This window comes from Oncorhynchus gorbuscha, linkage group LG02, assembly GCF_021184085.1.
Source record: "Oncorhynchus gorbuscha isolate QuinsamMale2020 ecotype Even-year linkage group LG02, OgorEven_v1.0, whole genome shotgun sequence".
Taxonomy (NCBI): domain Eukaryota; kingdom Metazoa; phylum Chordata; class Actinopteri; order Salmoniformes; family Salmonidae; genus Oncorhynchus; species Oncorhynchus gorbuscha.
In genome coordinates this window covers 22,201,516-22,214,696 of record NC_060174.1, presented here as the reverse complement: position 1 = coordinate 22,214,696, position 13,181 = coordinate 22,201,516, and the positions used below count along the sequence as shown (strand labels likewise).

Genomic DNA, 13,181 nt, shown 5'->3' with positions numbered 1-13,181 from the left:
ACATCATAGGACGTTTTTAAAGAAATGTGTTTGTGCAGGTACAGCCAACTACAGCAAAAATAATATTGCGATATTGCCAAAACGACCAGATCAAATGTTCAATGTAATGCATTTCAATGGGAAAAAGTGCTTTTACACAATGTAGAAACCTACTTTTGTAATTTCAATGAACGAGAGTGGTATCAACATTTTAGCTTTTATAATAATAGTCTTTACAATGTTACATACAGTATTAGTTTCTAGGGCACAACATGTGCTTCAAAAGTAGCTCAGAGGTTGCGTTATTAAAACCTCTTTGGGCTAGGGGGCAGTATTTTCACATCAGGATGAAAAGCGTGCCCAAAGTAAACTGCCTGCTACTCAGGCCCAGAAGCTAGGATATGCATATTATTAGTATATTTGGAACAAAACACTCTGAAGTTTCTAGAACTGTTTGAATAATGTCTGGGAGTATAACAGAAGTGATTTGGCAGGCGAAACCCCGTGCACAGTCCATCCAGGGAAAAAGATTTTGGAGCTCAATCTGTTTTCCATTAGATTTCTATAGCAATCCCTTTTTAATAGAAATATGCTTGCAGTTCCTATGGCTTCCACTAGATCTTTAGCAATTGGTTGACGGTTTTCCTTTGAGAAATGAAGAAGTAGCCCTGTTATTTCCATGTGTCACTCCAGGTGCACTCTGTTTTGGTGCGAGCGACCTGGAACGTGCTTCCCTTTGTTTTCGTCCGGTATTGAGCACTGTAGTTCCCGTCTTAAATTCAATCGATTATTTACATTTAAGTATACATCAATTTGGATTAGGAACATTGTTTGAAATGTTTGGATAAAGTTCACAGTTAACTTATTAGACACTTTGTCGGCATGTTGGGCAAGTTGGAAGCGGGGTTTTTCTGAATCAAACGCGCCCAAGTAAATAGACATTTTGGGGATGTAAAGAAGCAATTTATCGAACAAAAAGACCATTTGTGATGTTCATGGGATATTTTGGAGTACCAACAGAAGAAGATCTTCAAAGGTAAGGCATGAATTATTTATCACAGCCTAGCATAGCATTATGCCTTGCTAGCAGCAGGCAATCTTGTCACGGAAATCAGAAAAGCAATCAAATTAAATCGTTTACCTTTGATGAACTTCGGATGTTTTCACTCACGAGACTACCAGGTAGACAGCCAAAGTTCATTTTTTCCATTTGTTCTTCACGTTTAGCTGAGAAATCACCCGGAAATTGCGGTCACCACAACGCCAAATTAGCTCCATAATATAGACAGAAACATGGCAAACGTTGTTTAGAATCCATCCTCAATGTGTTTTTCTAATATCTATTCGATAATATATCCGTCGGGACAATTAGTCTTTCACTAGGACTGATTGGAGTAATGGCGACCTCTGTATTTTACGCTAGAATCTCTTTCAGAGCCAACATGTGACCACTTACGCAATGTGGCCGCCTACGGCTATTCTTTAACAGAAATGCGTAAAACTACGTCACAATGCTGTAGACACCTTGGGGAATACGTAGAAAGCGTAAGCTCGTTGATGGTACATTCACAGCCAAATAGGGAGTCATTGGAACGCAGCGCTTTCAGAACCTGGGGCACTTCCGGATTGGATTTTTCTCAGGCTTTCGCCTGCAACATCAGTTCTGTTATACTCACAGACAATATCTTTACAGTTTTGGGAACATTAGTGTTTTCTATCGAAAGCTGTCAATTATATGCATATTCTAGCATCTTTTCCGGTTTTATTTCTTCAAAAATGAAAATACTGCCCCCTAACACCAAGAGGTTAAAAATGCAGATATTAAACTATAAAAATGTAAATAGGGTTAGGGTGCATTTTATATTGAAAGTCGGTGTTTTGTGCTTGAGTGAACAGGGACCTGCAACTATAGTTATCCTTCACAGAAAATACATCAGTGCAACAATTTCAGCAGAAAATAGATTCATTTCATCAGATGACAACAAAAGTGCAACACTTTTGGCTAGCAGAAATTACAATAAGAAGCATTTTAGATCTGCGTAGCAAGATTTTTTTTCTGCATGAAAAACACAGAATTCTGCGTTAACAGGGCCCCTGGTAGATAGAATTCATATAGGCCCAATATACACTGATTTTTGCACAAAACATTAGGAACTCCGTCCTAATATTGAGTTGCACCCCCTCCCCTTTTGCATCAGAACAGCATCAATTCATCTGGGAATGGACTACATGTTGACTGATTCCCACAGTTGTGTCAAGTTGGCTGGATGTCCTTTTGGTGGTGGACCCCTCTTAATACACACGGGAAACTTTTGAGCGTGAAAAACCCAGCTCTATTGCAGTTCTTGACACATACCGGTGCACGTGGCGCCTACTACCATACCCTGTTCAAAGGCACTTGAATATTTTGTCTTGCCCATTCACCCACTGAATAGCACACACACATCTCAATTGTTTCTTTAACCAGTCTCCTCCCCTTCATCTACACTGATCAATAAGGGATCATAGCTTTCACCTGGTCAGTCTGGTCAGTCTGAGAAGGATAGGATAAGTAATCCTTCTCACCCCCCCCCCTTTAAGATTTAGATGCACTATTGTAAAGTGACTGTTCCACTGGATGTCATAAGGTGAATGCACCAATTTGTAAGTCGCTCTGGATAAGAGCGTCTGCTAAATGACTTAAATGTAAATGGAAAGAGCAGGTGTTCCTAATGTTTTGTACACTCAGTGTAGGCATCTCAATCAATTACATTTTTTACTTTGGGAGTACCAGTGCTATGATTTTTTTTTTTTTTACAACCCTGCGTCTAACACATACTTCAGCCAATATGCTGGTAACAAAACCTGAACTTGAATCTTTGGAGCAGGCTATCTGTATATGATGAAAAAGATCAAACTATTTGTTTTGAACTGGAAGTGCTTTACTGCTGACATGCACACTTTTTGGGACCACATCAACAGTGGACGAATGAACAACATACTGACATATCCCTTTAAATCTATTCTGTTACAGGTGTTTGTGAATCTTGATGCAAATTAAAGTATGTATCAACATCAAGGATTACTTATCCTTACATCAAATACAGAACTCTAAGCCCTGAGACATGCAACCACGAGTTGCCCTCCTGGAACTCTAAAAAAGTTCCAAGTATTTGCTAACATTGATCTCGAACCAAGCCTTGAAGGAATCCACAACAAGGAAAATGTATAGCCACAACCGATTGCAATTGTACCAAACAAGGTGGCTTGGGATAAATTTCCTATTGAATTTAACCTTCAAACCACACGTTCCTGGTGACAAGGGATATGTGATCTGCACAGACTATCCTATGAGTGATAATCTCGCATTTCAGCTAAATTACTTCAAAACACACATCACAAATCCTCTAAATCTAGCCAAAAATACCAAAAGACTCTCCACACACATTCATATCAGATTACATTTCTTGGAATTGGCCTGCGGGACGAAGTGGGCATAAAAAAAAAAGTGTTCTCTCCCACAGCACTGAACAGACAGTGAACAAAAGACTACACACTCCTATTGTGTCACATCCACAGCAACCAAAACAAAACAGTAACCAACCTACAGCACTACTGCCTACCTGGAAGCTATTGAAGCTGTGACAGTGACATACATTCTATAGGTGGGCTAGATGAAGCTCAGTCAGCACCTACACTAGTGTGACATCAGTTCAGTACACAGCTAGCTGGCCTGGTTGCGACACAGGCAGGCAGCAGGGCACCCGGATGCTTAGTCCCCCTCTTGGATGAGTGCCTTGATGCTGTATTCGTGTGGCTGCCGCACTGAGTGTTCCAGAGTTGCCATGTCAGCACTGGCCAGTTAAAACAGACAGTGGGAGCTATTGTTAGGAGAAGAACTGGAAAAATGTAGCAATGCCAGAGCCCTTGCTTCTTCATCCACGACTCTTGCTAAACCTGGAGTAATTGAGAATGTTCTGAGGCATTCCAGAGAAGGAGGAGTGTGATCACATTTTGTAACAGTTTCCATGAGTTTATATTTTTATGATGTCGCAAACATCTGTCCGCTAGTCAACTCAATGCATTAATCATGTGAAAATAGAGGACACAATGATAAGTTGGTGCAGACAGGATAAGTCCTATGGTTCTCATAAAAAGTCACGACTCAAATATATAGGACACCAGTAGACACAAGCACATCATTCTTGAATAAGCTATATGGCCTACCTACCTGGTTAACAGGTGGTGATTTCCCTATGGAATACCAGAGCCAACCCCAAATGTCTGATGAGCTTCACAGCTTCATTTTGAAAGAGTGGAGCCTCTCATTTGTGAATCTACACAATGAGGAACCATGCTTGAATTGAGCTGCCTGTTGACCCCTTGGGCAATGAGTTGCCATGTTGAAGATGATGGCCTGTACTAAGTACACAACTCAGTCGTCAATGACTCAAAAGAGTACGTTTAAAAATAAAACAAACTTCCTCTGCCATCCAGGATCTGAAATTATAGGTCAACTGAAAGCAATTTCTTGGTAGAATTCTGTCTTGTTGCCTTCACCTGTCAAACCAGTCCAGAGGAGTCAAGGAGAGAAAGATGCTATTGTGACGGACTCAAAGTGGGGTGCTCTCTTCTTCCTAAAACTAAGGCTCATTGGTCAGCGTTCACATTTATATTGATCATCCACGCACCTGATCACCGAAGTTCTAACCTTTTCTGGGTTACTAGGCTTAGGCTGAATCCAGCACAAACACAGCGTTCCTCAAGTGGTAGAGCTGTTCTGTTTCTGACATGAGGAAACGGTAGACTTGGTACACACAGTTGAGTCAATATGAAGTCCAACAGGGTAAACATAAAGAGTACAGACATGAGATTCCTCCCGCACCTCTCAGAATAGCCTAGGGCCTGAGGGTTGGTGAGATCTGGTGACCAACACAGCTAATGTCCTATAGTAGGCCTATTCTCTCAATACAAAGAAAAGAAACATATGGATAGACAAGGCATAGCCTAGAAATGTGCACAATACCACCACAGGACAGATCCCAATAGAGACAACCTGATGTGTTGCCCTCTGAAAAATGTTTAGGAATCATTAAACAGGGCCACATTATGTGACATATCATAGGGACATTGTCATTTGCTCCCTCCCTGGAGCTCTAGTCGTAACATGCACATCAAATTTGCTAATGAAGTCTCTTCTAAAGATAATATGAGCATGTGCATCTATAGGTTGGTTCTACCTCATACGACACACCCTGACTTGAATACCTGCACTGGCCCTGCTGCTAGTAGGCTATAGCCTAGTAGTAGTACATGAATCGGAAGCCCCCGTAAGGCCCCAAAAACCCATACTCCATGACTACATCCCTACAGTGTCAGGAAGCTGGTCTCAAGGAAACCAAAGCTTGTGACTGGTTGACTCAGACCATGCGTGGCTGGCCCTCCTGCATGTCCTGTTAACCACTCGATGACGCTGTACACTTCCTTGGCCAGTGATCACAGCAGAGAGGACACCAGCCCTCTATCTCCCATCTGTTTATCTTACCGGCAGCCAATCCATAGTTGTCTCCCATTCCCTTATAACCTCATTGCTCAAGACGACCATGCTACGACCTGTTTAACAATCAATCGGTTCCATTTCCCACTGCTGTCCTTGAAGGTGCCCTGCTGTTTTGCTATTATAATAATATATCAGCCAGACATATAATTAGCCCTAAATTGAGGAGCATTACAAGTGACCGACGCAGAGCTGAAAATTGTATTATTACAGAGGCGCCCCTTTATCAGTGAATCTCCAGTCATCAATCAGCTGAGGAGGGTCTGACATCTCTCTGGGAAATCACAGGTACAGCTTGCTCTCTGCGGGGCTGAAATGGAGCACCAAACAAATAAATAAAAATCTATCCCATGCATTCTGTAAGCTTTCAACAATGGATGAACATACTAGGCCTTTAGTAATAACCACTACATACTAGAGGGCGACCGATTAATCAGAATGGCCGATTAATTAGGGCCGATTTCAAGTTTTCATAACAATCGGAAATCGGTATTTTTGTGCGCCAATTTTGCCGATTTTTATTTTATTTATTTTTGCACCTTTATTTAACTATGCAAGTCAGTTAAGAACACACTTATTTTCAATGACGGCCTAGGAACGAGGCAGAACGACAGATTATTGCCTTGTCAGCTAGGGGGATCCATTCTGGCAACCTTACAGTTAACTAGTCCAATGCTCTAACCACTTGCCTCACGAGGAGCCTGCCTGTTACGAGAATGCAGTAAGCCAAGGTAAGTTGCTAGCTAGCATTAAACTTATCTTATTAAAAACAATCAATCAACGACGGTCATTGCTCCAATGTGTACTTAACCATAAACATCAATGCCTTAAAATCAATACATAAATATTTATTTTTAAATCTGCATATTTAGCTAAAATAAATCCAGGTTAGCAGGCAATATTAACCAGGTGAAATTGTGTCACTTCTTTTGTATTCATTGCACGCAGAGTCAGGGTATATGCAACAGTTTGAGCCGCCTGGCTCTTTGCGAACTAATTTGCCAGAATTTTAGGTAATTATGACAGAACATTGAAGGTTGTGCAATGTAACAGGAATATTTTAGACTCGTGGATGCCACCCGTTAGATAAAATACGGAACAGAATAAACATTTTGTTACATTTACATTACATTTAAGTCATTTAGCAGACGCTCTTATCCAGAGCGACTTACAAATTGGTGCATTCACCTTATGACATCCAGTGGAACAGCCACTTTACAATAGTGCATCTAAATATTTTAAGGGGGGGTGAGAAGGATTACTTTATCCTATCCTAAGTATTCCTTAAAGAGGTGGGGTTTCAGGTGTCTCCGGAAGGTGGTGATTGACTCCGCTGTCCTGGCGTCGTGAGGGAGTTTGTTCCACCATTGGGGAGCCAGAGCAGCGAACAGTTTTGACTGGGCTGAGCGGGAACTGTACTTCCTCAGTGGTAGGGAGACGAGCAGGCCAGAGGTAGATGAACACAGTGCCCTTATTTGGGTGTAGGGCCTGATCAGAGCCTGGAGGTACTGAGGTGCCGTTCCCCTCACAGCTCCGTAGGCAAGCACCATGGTCTTGTAGCGGATGCGAGCTTCAACTGGAAGCCAGTGGAGAGAGCGGAGGAGCGGGGTGACGTGAGAGAACTTGGGAAGGTTGAACACTAGACGGGCTGCGGCGTTCTGGATGAGTTGTAGGGGTTTAATGGCACAGGCAGGGAGCCCAGCCAACAGCGAGTTGTTTTCAAGGTGATAGTTTCCGGATTTGACCTAAGGCTTGTATATCTGTGTGTTTATTATAGTTAAGTATATGATTTGATATTTGATAGAACAGTCTGACTGAGGGGTGGTAGGCAGCAGCAGGCTCGTAATAGTCAAAGGTATATGGTTTAGAGAGAAATAGTCGATGCGTTATAACTCCTGTAATAACTTGCAGCTGAACTTGAAAGTGATTCATTCGTTATTTTACCATTCATGTCTTCAATAGAGAATGTCTTGATCTACTTCAAATAAGGTCTGTGTTACGTGCAGGCTTAAACCGCCTCGGCGTTTTGATACCGTGTAAATCTCACTAGGATAAGGTAACATTTGTCAAAATATTAAGGTGTCATGGGAATTATGAATCGCACTTTGGTAGTCAATTCTTACCATGTCCATTATTAAAATCGGATTTCCTGCATATAGAAATTACGGTTTTTGTTTTCAACATTCATCACAGGTAACTTAAACTCTATTTTTATTCAAACAGTTGAGAGTATTTGTCTCCTAAGCAGAATCTTCAGTATCATTGTCACTTCAGAGTTGTGTGTATGTGTATATATATTGTTGAAAAATCATAATGGGTCGACCTCTACTACATACTAACCTCTCATACGAGGTAAAATGACCTAACAAGGTCGAGTGTCCATAGAGCATCAATCTTATGAGAAAAAGTAAGCCCATCTGGTGACAATACAATGGAGAAAGTCCCTTTTTAATGTCACTACAAAACTATTTACAGTTACACTGCAACAGGAACTGTTACTTTGTGGTCACTTGAATTACGACAGACACACTGGCTTATAATGAAAGTAAATCACCCGTATGAGGCATCTGTTGAGCATGAAAAACCCAGCAAGCCTTGCAGTTTTTGGGGTAAACTGGTGCGCCTGTCACTTACTACCATACCCCGTTCAAAGGCACTAAAATATTTTGTCTTCCCCATTCACCCTCTGAATGGCACACATACACAATCCATGTTTTAGCTGCCTCAAAATCATTCACAATCCGGCTGGCCCTCACTACATATTCGTCGCCAGACCCACTGGCTCCAGGTCATCTACAAGTCCATGCTAGGTAAAGCTCCGCCTTATCTCAGTTCACTGGTCACGATGGCAACACCCATCCGTAGCACGCGCTCCAACACCTCATTTGGCCGCCTTTCGTTCTAGTACTCTGCTGCCTGTGACTGGAACGAACTGCAAAAATCGCTGAAGTTGGAGACTTTTATCTCCCTCACCAACTTCAAACATCAGCTATCCGAGCAGCTAACCGATCGCTGCAGCTGTACATAGTCTATTGGTAAATAGCCCACCCATTTTCACCTACCTCATTCCCATACTGTTTTTATACTTTTTTATTTATTTACTTTTCTGCTCTTTTGCACACCAATATCTCTACCTGTACATGACCATCTGATCATTTATCACTCCAGTGTTAATCTGCAAAATTGTATTATTCGCCTACCTCCTCATGCCTTTTGCACACATTGTATATAGACTGCCCATTTTTTTCTACTGTGTTATTGACTTGTTAATTGTTTCCTCCATGTGTAACTCTGTGTTGTCTGTTCACACTGCTATGCTTTATTTTGGCCAGGTCGCAGTTGCAAATGAGAACTTGTTCACAACTAGCCTACCTGGTTAAATAAAGGTGAAATAAATCAAATTTAAAAAAAATCAGTGCTCAGACTGTCCGCAATAGGCTGAGAGAGGCTGGACTGAGGGCTTGTAGGCCTGTTGTAAGGCAGGTCCTCGCCAGTCTTCACCAGCAACAACGCCGCCTATGGGCACAAACCCACCGTAGCTGAACCAGACAGGACTGGCAAAAAGTGCTCTTCACGGACGAGTCGCGATTTTGTCTCACCAGGGGTGATGGTCGGATTTGCATTTATCGTCGAAGGAATGAGCATTACATTGGGGCCTGCATTCTGGAGCGGGATTGATTTGGAGGTGGAGGGTCCGTCATGTCACAGCATCCTCGGACTGAGCTTGTTGTCATTGCAGGCAATCTCAACGCTGTGTCCCTCATGTGGTACCCTTCCTGCAGGCTCCTCCTGACATGACCCTCCAGCATGACAATGCCACCAGCCATAGTGCTCGTTCTGTGCGTGATTTCCTGCAAGACAGAAACATCAGAGTTCTGCCATGGCCAGCGAAGAGCCCGGATCTCAATCCCATTGAGCACGCCTGTTGGATCAGAGGGTGCGGGCTAGGGCCATTCCCCCCCAGAAATGTCTGGGAACTTGCAGGTGCCTTGGTGGAAGAGTGGGGGAACATCTCACAGCAAGAACTGGCAAATCTGGTGTAGTCCACGAAGACATGCACTGCAGTGCTTAATGCAGCTGGTTACCACACCAGATACTGGCTGTTACTTTTGATTTTGATCCCCCCCCCTTTGTTCAGGGACACATTATTCCATTTGTTAGTCACATATCTGTGGAACTTGTTCAGTTCATCTCAGTTGTTGAATATTATGTTCATACAAATATTTACACATGTTAAGTTTGCTGACAATAAACGCAGTTGACAGTGAGAGGACTTTTCTTTTTTGCTGAGTTTAGTATGGAGCTGTGGCTCTGAGTATTGTTTCTTCATCCTATGCAATGTATTCCCACTCAAATTTGGTGGAATTTTCTCCCCCTGTTCAGAGAAATTACTTGTTAGCTTGCCAATATTCCATAAATATGGATTTGTTCGGTTTACGTCCTACATCCTGATATTACCAGGTTATGACCACTAGATGATGCTGTTCCGGCTATCAGGTGATTTTTTTTTCTCTTTCTCAAAAGTGGACTGCAAATGCGAGCGGTTTCACATAACAAATGAAAATATCCTTCAGAAATGTAAGAGGGAAAATCTAAAGACGCAACAACAAGCATGGGTTGGAAATATGACTAGGTTGTGTCTTTGGCTGCCGGACAATGAAAGACAGTTGAGAACATGAGAGAAATACTGGTTTCAATGGCATATGAAGTAGTGTTTCTAAAATAATCTCCTTAACATTCCTATGGTTGGAACATGGCAAGACCTTCCACATCCAGATTTTAAGCAATTACATTTATGGTTCAATAGTTTCAAAATGTTGACTGCCTCCGCTCAGATTGCAAGGTGGGTGACGTTGCAGTGCGCAAAAGGCACTGGCCTTAAGTCTCCTATTGGAATGGACATGCCTCAAATATGTGGACAAAACCAAGCCTTTAGATATTAATAATGATCCTACATTACAATTGTCCAGATCCCAGAAATGTTCCATATGCACAAAAATCTTATTTTGCTCAAATTGTAACCAAATTTGTTTACATCCCTGCTAGTGAGCATTTCTCCTTTTCCAAGATAATCCATCCCCCTGACAGGTGTGGCATATCAAGGATCTGATTAAACAGCATGATCATTACACAGATTCACCTTGTGCTGAGAACAACAAAAGGCCCCTAAAATGTGCAGTTTTTTCACACAACACAATGCCACAGATGTCTCAAGTTGAGGTAGCATGCAATCGGCATGTTGACTGCAGGAATGTCCACCAGAGCTATTGCCAGAGAATTGAATGTTAATTTCTCTACCATAAGCCACCAATGTCATTTTAGATAATTTGCCAATACGTCCAACCGGCCTCGCAACTGAAGACCACGTGTAACCACACCAGCCCAGGAACTTCACATCCACCTTCTTCACCTGCGGGATCATCTGAAACCAGTCACCCGGACATCTGTTGAAACTGGGGAGTATTTCTGTCCGTAATAAAGCCCTTTTGTGGGGAGAAACGCATTCTGATTGGCTGGGCCTGGCTCCCAAGTGGCACCTGCCCAGTCATGTGAAATGCATAGATTAGGGCCTAATTCATTTATTTCAATTGACTGATTTCCTTATATGAACGGTAACTCAATAAAATCATTTTAATTATTGCATGTTGAGTTTAGATTTTTGTTCAGTATATGTAATAAAACGTCTCATTAAAGTTTGGCTACATTTTCAGGTGCCTCCCTTATGTCAGCATCAGTTTGGACTGCATGGGCTGTAGCCAATATGCATAGCCAATATGTATATTTGGGTTAATGGCCTTGGTGCCCTAGCAGATGTTGGTGCCGTGGCAGATGGGCACCTCTTGAAGACTAAATGTCCTTGCCCCTAAAATCACGAAATTCCAGGCCTGCTATATACATGTTGAGGTGGGGGCGTATGTGTGTGGCTTTTGACCATTTCTTTGGATTCATCATGTTTTACTAATTGTTAGAAAACAGTTTGATCCAAATGGGATGTTTACGACTATAATATTATTTATATGAATCCAGAGATCAAATTATATTTCAACAAAATAATGTTGCAGGTATGCTAATCGTATCGGGTTTTTTTACTACAGAAACGATGTCAGAACATTCTGAGATGGTGGGTGTCGTGGCTTGCTGAAATGACATGGAACTACCCAAATGAGTACTTTAATCATGACACAGAACCATAATAACTGCTTGCTTGTCATACTGAATGTGGCGCGCACATCGTCCACCATAAAAATTTGTAAGTCGCTCTGGATAAGAGCGTCTGCTAAATGACTTAAATGTAAATGTAAAATAAAAAAACAGTACATATTCATACACACACTTAATGAATGAGAGAACATTCAACTACACATCAAAATAAAAACGTGTTCACGCAATTCTGCGAGAATGCCGGCTTCTGATAACAAATATACAACTATTGAATATCCTTTGTTGTACTGTGATACAGTGAAGAAAAAAGAACATTTTAATTACAACAACAACAACCTGTCTCCCACCACAGTCCAACCAAATCGATGTTCCAACTCGCTAACAACATAGCTAACTAAAGCCAGGTCGTGAGATAGCGTCGCAAGTTAGCATAGCTGACACTTTATTCATATTACGGGGAACACAATTAAAAACGTCCTGATCGTGTTTGGGTTACATGTATTCTTAAAATGTATAATATTTCGTGTATATAAAACAGTAAATGGTGGGATTCACCAAATTCCCACTCATGACAAGCTAAAGTAAGCAGGCTGGCTAGCTAACGAACTCGCTCGGACACTCGCATGTACAGACAGACAGCCACTCCGGGATTCAGTCACAAAAATAATAAAGATATCCCATTTTTGAGAGTCGAAACCAATTTGTTGTTTTTGGACTAGTTTAATGCATGTTGTAAAGAAAATACTTGTATCCGACTTTTAGAACATCAACCGGTACAAGTTTACATGCATTCTTTGACTTTTGAAACGGTTTGTTCTGACTTTGCAGTGGCTAGCTAATTACAGCTAGCGAGAGACACACACAAACCATTACCTAGGCTAGCACTCACAGCAGTTAGCCAGTTAGGTAAGGATATATAATTACGTTAACGACTGGAAATAAGTTTAACTTCGTCTGTTTAATTAAATTCAAAATCAATACTACTTTAACCCATCAATTGAAATGATATCTTAACTTACGGATAAGAGGTGTCGCTGTAACGCTTTTCACTTGTTTTGACAGACTATTTACTCCTGTAATTCGATGAAGAAAGAAAAAAAAAAAAAAAACGATCCCGGGGATCCCCTCTTCAACCCTGCCCGCTGCCACTCCGGTTGCCAAATAATGAGCTTCACTCTCATACATACAGCGTCACATCACTAAGCATGCGCATGTGGTCACACAAGGTGGCAACCGAGTCCGATTACATTAGTGCCACTGAGTATATCATGTGTGTAAAAATACATTTCAAATGTCCAGTTTTCAGTAGCCTGTCTCATCATTACAATGCTTTGCCCCACAACCACCACAGGAATACTTTCCATCATTCTACCTACCTCACACCAGTGCTGTAATCAAATGTCAATTCATCAATTATCAATGTCTAACATGAATTAATGTCCTAAAAAATGTAAATTACTGTCTCTCCATGAAACTAACAGAGCATTTATTTATTTTTTACAAA

General features: G+C 41.5%; 1 protein-coding gene across 6 annotated transcripts in view; it reads right to left on the bottom strand.

Moving 5' to 3' along the window:
• LOC123999229 (transcriptional repressor p66-alpha-like) overlaps positions 1–12,842 on the bottom strand; it is a 42,168-nt gene extending 29,326 nt beyond the window's left edge. For all 6 annotated transcript variants that reach the window (XM_046304788.1, XM_046304782.1, XM_046304824.1 and 3 more), the window contains exon 1: positions 12,697–12,842. The gene's annotated coding sequence lies outside the window, so the exon portion shown is untranslated. The remainder of the gene's footprint in view (positions 1–12,696) is intronic.
• Between the last annotated feature and the right edge of the window lie 339 nt (positions 12,843–13,181).